We start from the raw sequence: 14,627 nt of genomic DNA, 5'->3' as shown, positions 1-14,627 counted from the left end.
CTACTGTTAAAAGACTTTGTTTTTTACATAGTAAAAATTTTTTGGTAAACATGCAGGACAGACAGCTCACCAATGGGAAGCTATGACTTGTCTACATAACCCTTGTAAGAGGTTCGATCCCTGTAGCTCTAGAGAACAGTATCAAGTGAAGAGATGTCAGAGAAAGAAATCAAAATGGCAAGACTACCTAATAACTGTGAATTAGGAATACCAGAGGAGAGTGTTCACCTTTTTATAATCAAGCTGTACATCTGTTGCCAGATAAAAAGTGCTATTGATTACCTCTGTAGAGAAAGTTAGTTTCTTCCTACTCTTCCAAGTGATAGTGATAAAAGTATCATGTCCTTTTCAGTCCTGATCACAATGTGCTCAATGTGCACAATTAGTCTTTACAGGTGTCTGCATAATCAAAATATACTTCTGTTTTTTTCTTTAAGAATGAGGCTTGGAATGCCATGCTTTCAAGATGTGAAATGCCATATAATATGAAACAAAATCCATTGGCTGAAGGAATTTTAGAGTGTTATAATATTGAATTTCATTTTATAATGTCAAAGGTTCCATAGGCAAAAATTTGCAACAGTTAACAAGTATGACCTTTAAATTAGTCACATGAAATTCAAAGCATAAACTTTAATATTCACTCATGTACACCAACTTTTTGCCTAAAAATCCACAGAAGGAATGAATCCACCAGTCCTTATTAATATCACACTGATATTAGTGTGTGAAGCAATGGTGATAGTGAAGCAACGGTTGAAATCTATAGCACCAACTTAAGTAAGAAAGCAGAATTAGGCCAAATGAAAGAGCAGATCCTTAAAATAGTTAAGATTTCAGGTCCTAAATCAATCACTGAACATTTGCAATGGTAAGTATTTCAGTAAACTGCTGGTTTTCATCTCAGTTTTTAAGGACTTACTTGTTTTGGGAAACCTGGTGGGGTAAATCACAATGAAAAGAATCTTGTTAGATCGGCTCACATGTTTGTACCATGTGTAAGTAGATGATAATCAAGGTCCTTTCTGTTTGTTTGTTTGTTTTGTTTGAACTGCAGTGTAGTGCTTATAGTCCTTGCTAGCTACTTTAGATCAAGGATGTCTGAAAGTAGATTTATCTAAAAGGACAAAAATAGCACATAAGATAATACGCTTTGAAAATGAATCAACCTTGAGAGGCCAAGACTCACCTCTACTGTCACCTACACAAATACAAGAATTGTGAAACATACAGTTGTGTCAATGATACCTGCTGCAGCTTTGGCATAGAATCCATAAGTGAGGCACGTTTACTACAAGATGTGCAAACTTTTCCACTAGTTCTTCTTATCAAAACTTAAATTTAAATATAATCTCTCACAATTCCTCAAAGCTAGCAGATCTATGCACCTAAGAGTTCTCTTGTTTTGAATGAATTAATTTGGTATCACCATGTTATTTTGATGCCGATTATTTAATAAAAGTGAAAAATTACTTTGTGAAGTCATGATAATCCAAAGTGGTGGTCTTTGATTTTTAAAGTGCTAACTTAAAAGTTCCAAAGAATATTTCAAAGTTCCTTTTAATTCAGAAAGAACTGGGTATATAGTCTAAGTCATGAATATCAGAGTTCTACAGAAATTGTTGATGTTGAAATACTGGTTTTAGTTTTAATGTTTGCATTTGAAAAAAAAGATGCTGGAAAAAATCAGGGCATAAAAGTTAGCCTTTGTGTGATTGAATGTGTGGAAAGCTTTAAGGAGGCTTAAAAGAGCTCAGTGTGTTAAGAACACCAAAGAGAAAACTCTCATTGAGCTGCTTACAGTGTCTAAGTGCTTTTATATGGAAAAAATAGTCATAAAGCTAGACTTTTAAGAAAGGAATAACAAAGTTTTACATGAAGAACCTCAGGCCAAACAAATTTGAATAGGAAATATAGCATATTTTGAGCAGAGAATTGCAACCAGTCAGTTACACCTTTTTTAGATGGATGTGGTTAATTTATGTATCTAAGGATGACCTCAGATATATATTTAGAAGATGTGCTTTGACTAAAACTAAGTTTCTGAGACTCCATTCATAAAGGAAAGAAATGTATGGTCTAGTGATATGTTTGAAGAGGGACTCGATGACCATATATGTTGCTGGTCCTGAACTCATAAACTATGTGTACATGACCAAATTGCTTACGGAAGTAATACTGAAGGTATATTCCAGTCTTCAGTATTTTTTTGGTTATATTTTACTTTTTGGGACACAAGATGAGCAATTTGGTTTTCCTTGATATTAGCCATTTGGAGCGTTGAATTAATGAAAGAATAAATTCTAGCACTAATGAACATCAAAGCTGATTTTTTTTTCTGCATTTAGCTGCATTTTTTTTCCTCTTTTTTTTTCCCTAACTACATAATTCAAGGGAAATTCAGTGCTACATTGCAAGACTGTTTTAATGTCAGATTTTTCCACATCATAAACAAAAGAAATGCTATTTAATGTCTTAAGGAGAATTCAATTTATACTGATATCACTTTACATTTACATTGGTATGCATCTCCATTACCTGTGAAATGTTCATATTCTTTAAGAATCACTGAAATGAGGTATTGAGAAAGATTTTAAAGTTAATTGCTGAACTTTGGTCCTTTGTTTCAGCAATTCTGTGGAAAGTGTGGAACTGGAGGGATAGATTAGAGTGCTGCTGAGGACAACTTTATGATGGTAAAGGCACTGAAGAGGGTTGTGTGCTATCCTCCCAAGAAAAGTAGATTGAAGAGTATGCAAACATGGGAGAACCAACTGTGCCTAACATGAAAATCCATGAGTTACTGTGATTTCCATGGGCCACATGTTATGAACAGAACCTCTTCAAAGCACTGATAAAAAACCTCATGCATATGCAGCAGTTTTTCCAAATTTATGGAGACAAGGGGCTGACAGTCCCAATCCAGTACTCTCTATTGTTGTGTGTAATGGCTATTGACTTCAAACAAGCCAAGTATTTGCTGGATTTATTTTTCAAATGCATAATTAGTGTATACATTGCAATTGACCATAGGTCTTTAACTGTTCTGTTTGGTGGCTAATTCCATAGAATTATAGTAAGAACATGAAAATTAAACCAGCCTATCGCTCCCCACAGAGCCAGTCAGTTCATGATTCAAGCACTGGACTGCTTAGTTGAAACTGCACCATTCCCTACTTTACGTTCAGCTACTGTATGCATGGTTGTGTAATAAAAATTATAATTTCTGAGAAAAAAATATACCAGGTAAAATACAGCTTGCAAGAGATTGCCAGATAGGAGATCAAGATAGAAACAATACTTTCTAACTGAAAATGATCTTGAACTAAAGGTTAATCAGAAGAATGTGTGGAAAGCCTTGACAACTTTTTTTGACTAAATAACATTCCACAAAAAATCCTATGTGTTTATTGCAGATTTCTGAAAAACGAAGATGAGTCATTTTCTTACAATTAGTCTGTTCTTTAACAAAGAAAAAGAACTTTCCTGGAAGCAACTCTGTATGTCTCAGAGATCTCTATATGACTTGTCTAGATTCTAACATCTAATTATAATAAAATACCTAGTTATTGAAGCATTTTCCATTTTTTTCAGGTTCAGGTTTTTTCTTTTTCTTTTACATATCAGAAATTACTTAAATAGTCTGAGACACAGGTTCACTCTGACAAGGGTATATCCAAAATAATGAGTAGAAATTAGTGAGTTGGGATGTTTAGAGGGCAGTATTGTTAAAACCACAACACCTATTTTACTTTCTCTCTTATTATTTAAATGTCACTATGTGCTAGCGTTGTACAGCTGGAAATAATAACCTTCTTCAATTACCTCATCTTTCATGCTTGCCAAAAAATACATGCAATAGCATGTTTAATTCATCATGTTTTGTTTGTACATTAATAAAAGGAAATTGCACAGACAGGAACTGCAAAGTACTGTATAGCAGAAGTAATGAGTAGACAGCAAAAGGTCTGGTTTGGAAGTTCAATGTTCATTTGCAAGCTATGGACCTAAAATAAAGCACTTGAAGCAAAGTGCGGCTGTGCATTCAATATTTGCAAAATAAATTAAAGATATAGCTCCGTTTCCTTAAACTTTTATTTTAAATGAGTAACATTTTCTTCTGAAAATAGTGCTTGAACATTCAGCTGGACTACAAAGTTTTTAGCTGATTCAGTGATAACCTTTTTGAGAATTTTCTGAAGAGACTGTATAAACAAACTGGACTAAATGTGACAGGTGAGGCCAGAACTTCTCATCTAGGGTTAAATTCAGTGTAATATATTCTTAAGGCTGTATTCCTATTTTATTCTACTAAACAATGGAGAATAATGGGAGCACCTTCTGAGACAAAAGTCTAAATAAGATCCTTTTGAATTCAGAGACTGAGCTCTAATTGGTTGATAATTTTTGTCACCTTTCTTTTTATTTTTGTCTAATGTTTTTTTCCCCTATTTTCACACTGTTGAGGCCTTGGAAACCCTCTCAGTTGAAGGAGAAGGAAAAAGACAGCTCAGAGCAGAATTATTAAAATAATTCTTGATTTTTATAAAATTTCATCAGGTATAGGAAGGAATTCGGGAAAGAATGAACAGGGAATAAAATTTAGGTTTATTTGCACAGAAAGGAACTGTTCCAGCTAATTCCCAGCAGAAAATACAGTTTTCAGTAATTCATTAACAGTGAAAATTTAGTAGAACCTTTAAGTAACACGCAAATCCCAAGCTTATGAGCTCCTCTAGAAATCAATCCTTCAACTATAAAAATGCAGACTATTTTCTTCCTCGTGACACAAGATGTCTATTTTGCTGCAGGGAGCCTGAGAATGCCTGCCTGTGTAAAATAGGAGGTTGTACTGCTGTGTCACAAGTGCAGGCAGGGGCTCAGGTGCAACCTGTCCCTTTGGGTTGCCTTAAGTAACCTGTGTATTTCCTTTTGCAGAAATACTCAGCGAACAAAAGGAGAGTGGGAAAAGGCACATCTGGGAAAGGGGACATGTCTGAAAAGGCACAGTCTTTATGTTATAAGGAGAAATTTAGTTAGCCTCTCTCATGCAGTACTCATCTCTCCTTCCTTGAGAGCTGTGATGTACTCTTTGCTCCTTCTGCAGATCAAAGACAAATCCAGTACATAATTCCAAAACCCAATTAAGTCTAGCATAGAATTAAGTTTAAGAGTTTGAAATGTAGACTGATTTAATCAACTGTGGATTATTTATGCTGGATTTGGATGTTTTATTCTGAATAATTTGAGTTTATTTACTTTGAATTATAATAGGGCAAGGAATATGATATCTCATATTGAGGGAAAGTCAGAGTTCCTTGCATGCATCATTTGCAGTGGGTTATCTGGAATTGCATTGTGTCAAACTGCCTCAAATCTGTTCTTTACTTTCCCTGCGATGTAAATAACATGTCATTTTATCATAGGGTATTAATCCTTGTTTGAAAGTATCCTCACATATTCGGTGTTCATTCTAATGTAATTGCTGTGGATGCTGAATCCCAGAACAGCTGTAGAACACTACACTATACTAGCACTACACCAGCAGTTCACTCTCTTTTGCAGGCTACCAAGGTCAGGTTATCTCCTAATCTCTTAGTCATCTGTGATCATAATGCACTTGTATCACCTAATGGATTTAAATGCAAGAGCAGGGACATTTGTATGCCTTCAGACCAGATTTCACAAAATTGCAGCATGGCATTGAGATACAGCTTGCACATGAATGTGAATAGTTCAGTGAAAGAGTGCATATAAGGCCTTTCAATGATCATTTAGCATATATATGTGCAGTAGCATCTCCAAAGCAGTCATCACAGACAGGATCCTAGTGTCTACTGATGTAAAAAGTATCATAAGAACAGCAATTACATCTGTGGAACATCACTGAAGAGTATAGAAATCCAATTTCCATCCCTTTTCCTCCAATATACAAAGGTACAACAACCATCCATCACTTGAGCATTTTATATTCATTTGTTGTGCTTGTCCTTGCTATGGTTTGGGATTTTTTGAGGGGTTTTTATATTATTTTTTTCCTCTGTTTCCTCTGCATAAAAAGAAAGTCTTTCACTAGAGCAGCTGATGACAGAAATGAAGTGTTACATAATTACTCATAGCCTTCTAAGGCATAGTGAAAATCTCTAGGGAAATGAATGAGTTCAGATTCACATTTTATTCAGTGGGAGCTCTAAGAAAAAAGTGCCCAGAAACTGGTAGGATGCTAGTGGCATGAGATCTTTTAATATTCTCTGATTAATGTCATTGAGCCCAGGAGGATGATCTCTGTGGATTTGATCTGAACACCCCTGTGAGGTGAAGTGAAGGTCAAGAATAGATGCATGTGTCCAACAAAGTTGGTTTATAATTCAATGTTACTTGTTGCAAAAGGATAGATTACATTCCAGGTGTCAGGACATCATCATCTTTTTGACAGAAGTTTTCTAAGCCAGTGACTGCCAAAAGTGGAAAAAGAATCTTGAAGAATTACTACATGAGTGTGGTTTCGCTATAATGTTCACCAAATGCCTGCTGTTTGGCAGTGCTGGAAACAGGACACCGATCTAACTTAGTTTTTATGGCTGCCACAGCTGCCACAGCAGTTCCTGTTGTCATTGCTGCAGTCTAAATGCAAAGTACTTTTTCAAACTGAAGTGAATGAACACTGCACCCCACTGAGGTGGGTCTAAAACCAGGATTACCCCTCTTCATCTACAAGAGGTAAGGAAGCTACTTACCTCTGTAAAACCGTGAATTTGGGCCCAGAAATCATATCGTTGAGCTATCACTGTGTTGACACAAGAAGTGAAATTAAGTATTTAATCTCAATTTTGCAGTAAGATGTCAACTCAATGAATGTAGTTTATTGATGACAGATTCCATCTACAACTACTTTCAGGTTTACTATGTCATAGGCAGTTTCTTATGAAACAAATTTTTTTTAATTTAATTTATAGAATGTTATAAGGAACAAAAGGAGAAAGTAATAATTACCGCTGGATAAGATTTTCACAATGTAATGCTTCATCAATTGGAGTTTGGTTTGCACCTCATTTTCAGTGGTGAAATATAAGATCATCTCATCCCAAACCCCCTGCCACATGTAGGGACACCTCCCAGTAGACCAGGTTGTTAAATTTCTCTTTCAACCTGGCCTTGAACTCTTCTAAGTTTGGGATATCCACAATTTTTCTGGGCAACCTGTGCCCCAGCACCTTGCAGTAAAGAATTTCTCCCATATATCTAACCTAAATGTTTCTTCATTCACTTTGACTGCTTTATTCCTTGCTCCATCACTACAGTTCCTGACAAAGAGTCCCTCTCCAGCTTCCCTGTAGGCCCTCTTCAGATACTGGCAGGTTGCCATGAGGTTGCTAAAAGGTATGACTTTTTTATATACAGAACAGCACAAACTTGCTCAGCCCATCTTTTTTGGAAACATGATCCAGTCCTCCGATCTACTTTGTAGCCCTTCTCTGGAACTTGTTCCAGCAGTTCCATGTCTTATGCTGGGGAGCCCAGAGCTGGACGTAGTGCTCCTGGTGGGAGTCTCAAAAGACCAGAGCTAAGGAGGGAATCCCCTCCATTCACCTGCTGGTTATATTCCTTTGGATGCAGCCCAGGATTCCCTTGGTTTTCTGGGCTGGGAGCACTCACTGCTGGCTCATGGTGAGCTTTTCATCGGCCATCACTCCCAAGTCCCTCCTCACAGGGCTGCTCTCAACCACTTCTCTGCCCAGCCTGTGGGTGTGTCTGGGATTGTCCCAGTGCAGGTGTAGGACCTTGCACTTGGCCTCGCTGAACTCCCTGAGGTTTGCCTGGTCCCACCTCTCAAGCCTGTCCAGGTCCCTGTGGATGTCATCCCTTCCCTCTCCTGTGTCGACTGCCCCACCCAGCTCAGAGTCATCAGTAAACTTGCTGAGCCTGCCCTCGATCCCACTGTCCATGTCACTGGCAAAGGTGTGGGACAGCATCGGCCCCAGGACCGACCCCTGAGGGCTTCTCTTGCATAAAGTAAAGAGATTTTGGAGGGAAGAGCCTCCATTGAAAATGAAATCATGATGACCTCAAACATTTCCTCTGGTAGAGCTTTACTTAAGTAAATTCTAAATAATTTTTCCCTTGCTCTTTCTGTTTAGCATTGACAACGGCAGTTCTTGCATCAATTCTTCATTATTTGTGGTCTCTGCACTCTGTGAATACTTCTTTCAGCGTCTTATCTCAGAATATTTTTTTAGCTGCCCATATACAATGTTGGGGATATGGCTAATCACTTGTGGGGATGCTCTCTTTTCCTGATTAAGAGTAACAGCCACATCTATGCTATTTCTATGAAACTTCATTGAGACACTCCTTAAAAGCATCACTTTAGAACTGTCATAACCATTTTTCAGAAGCAGAAATATAATACTTTATAGCATACTGAGACTTTTGGAAACAAAGTCTGAGAAAGACTTGCTAAAGAAGAAAATATTTTCAAAATACTCAAACCTAAGGTTTCTTCTTATCAAAGTTTACATAAGACTTTTTATCAGTCCTGAATATCCAAGCTTAAAGCTTAGGGGTTTGTACATATATAGAAAGGCAAACAATTTAAATAGATATTTTTAAGGTTTGAATATTGCCTTTTGACATTACTTCGTTTGGTCATTTGCAGTTTTTAACTATAAAAAGCCTCATCAACAAATCAAATGTATAAATAGATGTTTTTAAATTGATGAGTCAGTTATATCCCCATGATACAATTCAATACAGAATTCAGAATTATTTTTGCTTAGTCAAGGAACATCTATTCTGAAACACATCAGCAATGCTTAATTTTAGTGACTATGCACTAAGATATGTGTGGATCTGTGGATCTCAGGGTTGTTTTTGGGTTTTGTTTTGGCTGAGCTTTTAAAATCTTTTTTCATGGAGAATGGGGGAGTGGGCAGGGGGTGGAGGGACAGGTGCAGAATGAGCTTCAAAGAATATGAGGGCTAAATCCAGAGTTCTGACAGAAACTTACCTGTGGCTGTGACTAAGAGTTTCAGTTTCTCATCTCTTTCACGTATACCAGTCATCAAGACACCTATGTGAGAAATCAGGGTGGTAAGGCTGAAATCAGTATATTTGCTCAGAAGCATCCAAAAGCAAATTTTGATAAAAAAAATTTTCAAAATTCTTAAATACCGTTATTATATCTTAAATCTTTTGAGTACTCAGAAATAAAGTCTGTCTTTTGAAAAGCTATTCTATTTCTTTTTATTTTTGGGGGGGGGTTCATAGCTGCAGATGACTTGTTTTATGGGGAAATACATTTCTGTCTTTGAGCCTAGAAATCTTGCCAAAACATTTGGATTCACCTTATCCATTATTTCAACAAAGAGAGAGCTAGGTATTTTATATGTTGCTGTTGAAGGGTGGTGTTTATATTAAACTGGAGATGTGTACTATTCTATAAGAGGTTTGAAAGAAATTATGCAGCCATAGGGAATGCCTTTCTAACTTCATAAGCAACAGGGGACCACTCAGCACACTATTTGTTACAAACTCTGTAACCTTCATAAAATACCTTTAAACATCTACTTGCAAACATATGTCAATGCAATATTATTTTAATTGATTTTACCTTGACCTCTTTTGTTGTTTCACAGTTTAATTTAAAAAATGTGAGGCAAGCAACAACAGGAATATATTTCTGAATTCCAGGAGTTTAAAGGTATTACTACTACTGATAAAATTTCAGGAAATTGAAAGTTTAGTAGAAATCATGTGAGCATTATAATGCTTTTTTCTCTAGAGATCTTTCTGAAGATCTGAGAAGTCAGTAGAAGAAACATGAGGAATTGGAATCTAGCTTTTTTTAAAACAGGTCATGAGCTCAGTGACAGTTGAGTTACTGAGTTAAAATAAAAATATTATACTACTAGATAATATTTCCTTTCCAGTCTACTGAGACTTTCTAAATCCTTAATGAACTCATAGGATCTGATGATTTCAAAAGAGAGGTGTTAGAGAAGCAATGACTGTCTCCCCTGCAGAACAGAATGTCTTTTGCCCCTAGTACAGAGAACTTAGACAACTTTTTAATGGCACGTATGAACAGGCATGCTCAGTGCATCTGTTCAGAGATAATCCAGATCTTCTAGGCTGTGGGAATGCCCATGCAGTACCTCTCTTGTCTAACGATATGTAGCTTTCTTTTTGCTGCCCATGAAATTATATATTTGTCTGTTTAATGCTTATTCTGAGAAATTACATTCTTTTTGTCTGTATAAAATATACTCATTGAATAAATTTTTAAATCTAAAACCATGGTCTTTTGATAAACGTCGAAACACATGAAACATTCATCAACACCATCAATGAAATTTATATATCCATACTATATGCTATACTTTTGAGAGTAATTTCTATTACTGATATTAAAAGGAATTACCCTATAATTTGCTTTTCAATGCAAAGACCATGTATTTACTTGGTCTTCAGAGCTATTCAGACTCTCAATAATAAGTAATAATAAACAATTTTTGAAAAGACTGACTATAATATAAAAAAAATTAAAAAGTAATGACCAAGGAACAATTTGATGCTTCATTACATTTCTGCAAGTTCAATTTTTGCAAGAGCGAGAGAATTGATATTAATATCTGCGGAAAAACATGTCGATAAATCTGTACGCATCCTTGAGCAACAAGTATTTTTTTTAACAAGATTTTTGGCAGTCAGTTTAGAAACAATCTGAGGATAATTTTATTTGCCTCTGTAATCCTGAAATAAAGAGCATTTTTTAAAAAAATTGCTGCTTGGTAATTTACTTGCGTGGGGAAACATGAAGTAGATTTTGCTTTCGTTGTATAATTGGGATGCAATGTGTAACTCTTGGCAAGAGAACGGTAAAGCACTTTATGGCTCTCCCAAACTTTTCCTCTTTTATATTTTTATTCTTATACACCAGTGCCTAACTGATGTCTCATATTTTGTACTGAGTTATTAATTCTATGGTGCATGAACCATCTGTTTTGTTATAAACTTGCATAACTGGCTCTAAGTGCACCACTTGGGTACCTGTGCATTACTGAGGTAGAAAATTCAGGTCCACTCAACCTTAAAATGGAAGGCTTATTTAACCAGCTGGGCTGCAGCATGAGAAGTTATGTAACCACTGACACACAAACAAATTGTGTGACTGATATTCATTTTGGTACATCTTTGATTTCCCAAGCAGAATGACCTGTTACCTATTTACATCTGCAGACAACCTGCAACAAGATTCTTGAGCATCTTCATCCCAAAAAAAAAACCAACCAAAACTCAGTTTTACCTCTGTCCTCACAATGTCACAATGTGAATCTGTAAGCCCTTATAAAGTATAAATTTAAAATATGCAGTTAAAATAGCTTCTCTATAACTGCTTAAAGTTTTCAAGTAGGAACAGGGTTAACCTCTTCAACAAAGAAGCAATATTACTTAAAGCTGTTTACCTTTGATTGGAAGAACTGCACTGAGTTTCATTTCCAACTAAGGTTAGAAGAGACAAAATACAGTTCCCTTCTGAGTTTCCAACAAAAAGCGAGCTTTGTACTTGTGATCAAAATAGCCTAGCAGGCACCAAAAGCTGGTCAGAAAGGTCTTGTAGCAGTTCACCACACTACCCAGTTTCTAACTTCTGCCTTTTGGCATCCCTCTCTTCAAACATTGCTCTGTAGCATTGTGACAGAGTTTATCATTATTTATATTATTTATGGTAGTTTTCTGGGGTATTTAATTTTCTAACTCAGGACTTAAGTAGAAAATGGCTGCACTGAGTCTGCCAACAGTTACAACTAACAATGTATATAGCTCTTGACAGTTTCTATATCATACTGAATTAGATACACCAGTTAAAGTAATAACACTGGGAAGTTTACTTCTTATTTTGTGCTGTTTCATCAGAACTGATGAACCATTTAGAGCTTTCTTTGAGAACCTTGGGGGCTTCAAGAGTCTCAGCTTTGCTGAATCTTCTCCATCACTTGGGTCTGTACAAAATATCATGTTCCCTCTAAGTTACTCTGGAAGTGGAAATTCCTACTCATTGTTACAACAGTTTGGTGGATAAAGCATTGAATGGGGAGACCTGTATTCAGTTATTTCCTCTGTCTCAGGAGTTCAAGCTTATATCTTCAATCTCCAGAAAAAAATCACCACTATAATTACAGGTTATAATGATAAAGAGTAAAGGAATTCTCTGCCTCTTCCATTGAAAATGTTCTTTAATTTTAGACAAAGGAAAAAGACAAATACATGAACGAAACATTTATCTGAGCTGTGAAAACCTGTATGTGAACACAATTCCCCTGTAATAGCTAAGAAAAACTTGGCCTTAGCCTATACTCCAGCTGCCATTTATGTATTTTCCGTCAAAGAACCAACAAATGAAATACAAAAGTTGTCCTTAGAATTGATTTTGCCTCCCTTTTTTCTAAGGAGAATGAAATAACCTCTAGACCAGGAGAAATGAAGCATCCCCTTTTAAAGCATTCTGGCTTGCTTTCAACTCTCTTACCCAGACTTTATTGCTATTGCTCCATGCTTTGTTATTTTGCCATTAATCTGTAAGTGGTAATTAACACTGCAATTATCTTTCTTTTCCCATTTGCAAGAAAAAAGTGAGAGAAGCCTCAGAACTAGAGGCAGAAAACATACTGTGAGGTGAGAGAGCTATACAGTTGGATAAAGATCCCAAGACAAGTCTATGCTAAGTATTTTTTTGAGCAGCAAGATGTAGCACAGGAGTTGCCACTGTGTTTGTCATCATATTATTTTAATGCAGAAACCTTCACTTTGTTTCATCAATATAAATACCATACATATCCTCCAGTAGTAGTACATGTTTACAATTAGACAAACAGATTCATGCTCTCTGACCCAATTCATTGTTCTACTCACTGGTTCCCAAGCCTAAATAAACAGATTAATGTTGTCTTCCAAGTTAATATTAATAAAGACTCTGTCCAGGCAAGGAAAGAAGAGCTCTTCCCCACGGTCACTAACGTTTGCTTATGTCGAGTATTGCTAAGGGCTGGGCTTTTATTTCTATGACCACTTGCTCATGCTGCTGCTGAGTTGCTCTGGCTTCACCAGATGAATCCAGCTGCTCTGAGCTCCAAACTCTCTAATGCTGTTTTGAGCTTCTCAGTGTCTGGCTCTGGTCTCTGTCATGAAAAAATTCAACATAGGTATGTATAAATACACACATATGGATACACACGTATTACACTTTATGTTTGTCTATAAATACATATTTTATTTCCTTTCTTTTTCTGCTGAAATCAACAAAAAGGTGCTGCTTTCAGCAGAAGGACCTCCTTCTTGCTCTTTTCCCTCATTAATCCACTGCAAGATGCCACTCATCCTTCTGAAATTTTACATTAGCACTTAGGAAGAGGCTTATAACTAGGGAAATGGACCAACTATAGGAACATATCTTATCCAATTTTTATGCCATAATATAGTTTTAAGAGATCTGGAGTAACAAGATATGAGCATCTGATGGCTATGCCTTTATTCCTTTTTAAGAGTCTATTGGATTGTTGTGTTGTATTATGTTTAGATCTATCCACAGCTGTACTATTGACTTTGACAGTAATGTGATCTGGACATTGCCATGACTAGCCTCAAAGTGCAGATTACCATTGTAGTCTGGATGTGCTTGCATCAGCACTTTTTTCGACTAAGTGCTATGATTTTTTTCTGTCCTTCTTTCTTTCTAGGAAGCTTGTATTTAGCCTCAAACTTACATACTAAAGCCCCCTCCATTCAGGCAATGAACAGGGTTTTTTAACCTATTTTATAAAAATTCATAATTTTTAAAAATCATGGTACAATATTAGATCAATAATAAGAAAAAAACCCAATTAAATGCTGCATTTAACTTTGATGTCTTCCCTATAACTTCCAGAACTTCTGATTTTAATGGAGTTTCTTGCATTAAACCCTGAAAAGAGCATTCTCTTAAAGCATGGACACGTGAAGTCATTCAAATCTAAGCTTTTTGTGGTACAGATTCAGACACATTTTATGACAGAATTAGCATAACCAAAAACACCCCATAGTAACCTGGGGGGAAATGATACCTTCTAAGAAAATGGTTAACTCTCCCTTGTCCCTTTGGATTCAAACTGGATATTTAAATTTAAACCTTGGTCTCACATGTCCAAACACAAAGCCTGAGTCATTCCATGGCTGTCTTTTCAGTCTTGCCTTCTCCAAGCTGCTGTGGTGAATACTGCTCACCTCCTGAGGCATCCAGAAGCCTTTTCTATCCTCTGCCTCATGTGCTTCATTTGAAGCTAGAGGTTCAGTGGCTTCAGTGACTGCCTGAGTCATAATACAAACTAGGTCGTCTGTACCCAAGCTGAACATCCTAATCCTTGGACCAATGAATCACCTCCTCTAATTTTCTGGCCCAATGTTTCTGTTCAATTATTTAAAGAATCCATGACCTTTTCTACCACAGGTAAACACAGCTGGTGATCAGAGCATCTAGCTGTAAAGAGTGAAACTTGGATTGAAGACCTTTTGCTCTGTTCAGGTCTGTTTTTATTTAACTGTTCTTGGACACCGTGGGATAACCTCTCTACCATTTTGTTACCACAGATATT

Source organism: Motacilla alba, chromosome Z, assembly GCF_015832195.1.
Source record: "Motacilla alba alba isolate MOTALB_02 chromosome Z, Motacilla_alba_V1.0_pri, whole genome shotgun sequence".
NCBI lineage: Eukaryota > Metazoa > Chordata > Aves > Passeriformes > Motacillidae > Motacilla > Motacilla alba.
The sequence above is the reverse complement of the archived record's forward strand: the minus strand, read 5'-3'. Positions refer to the sequence as shown.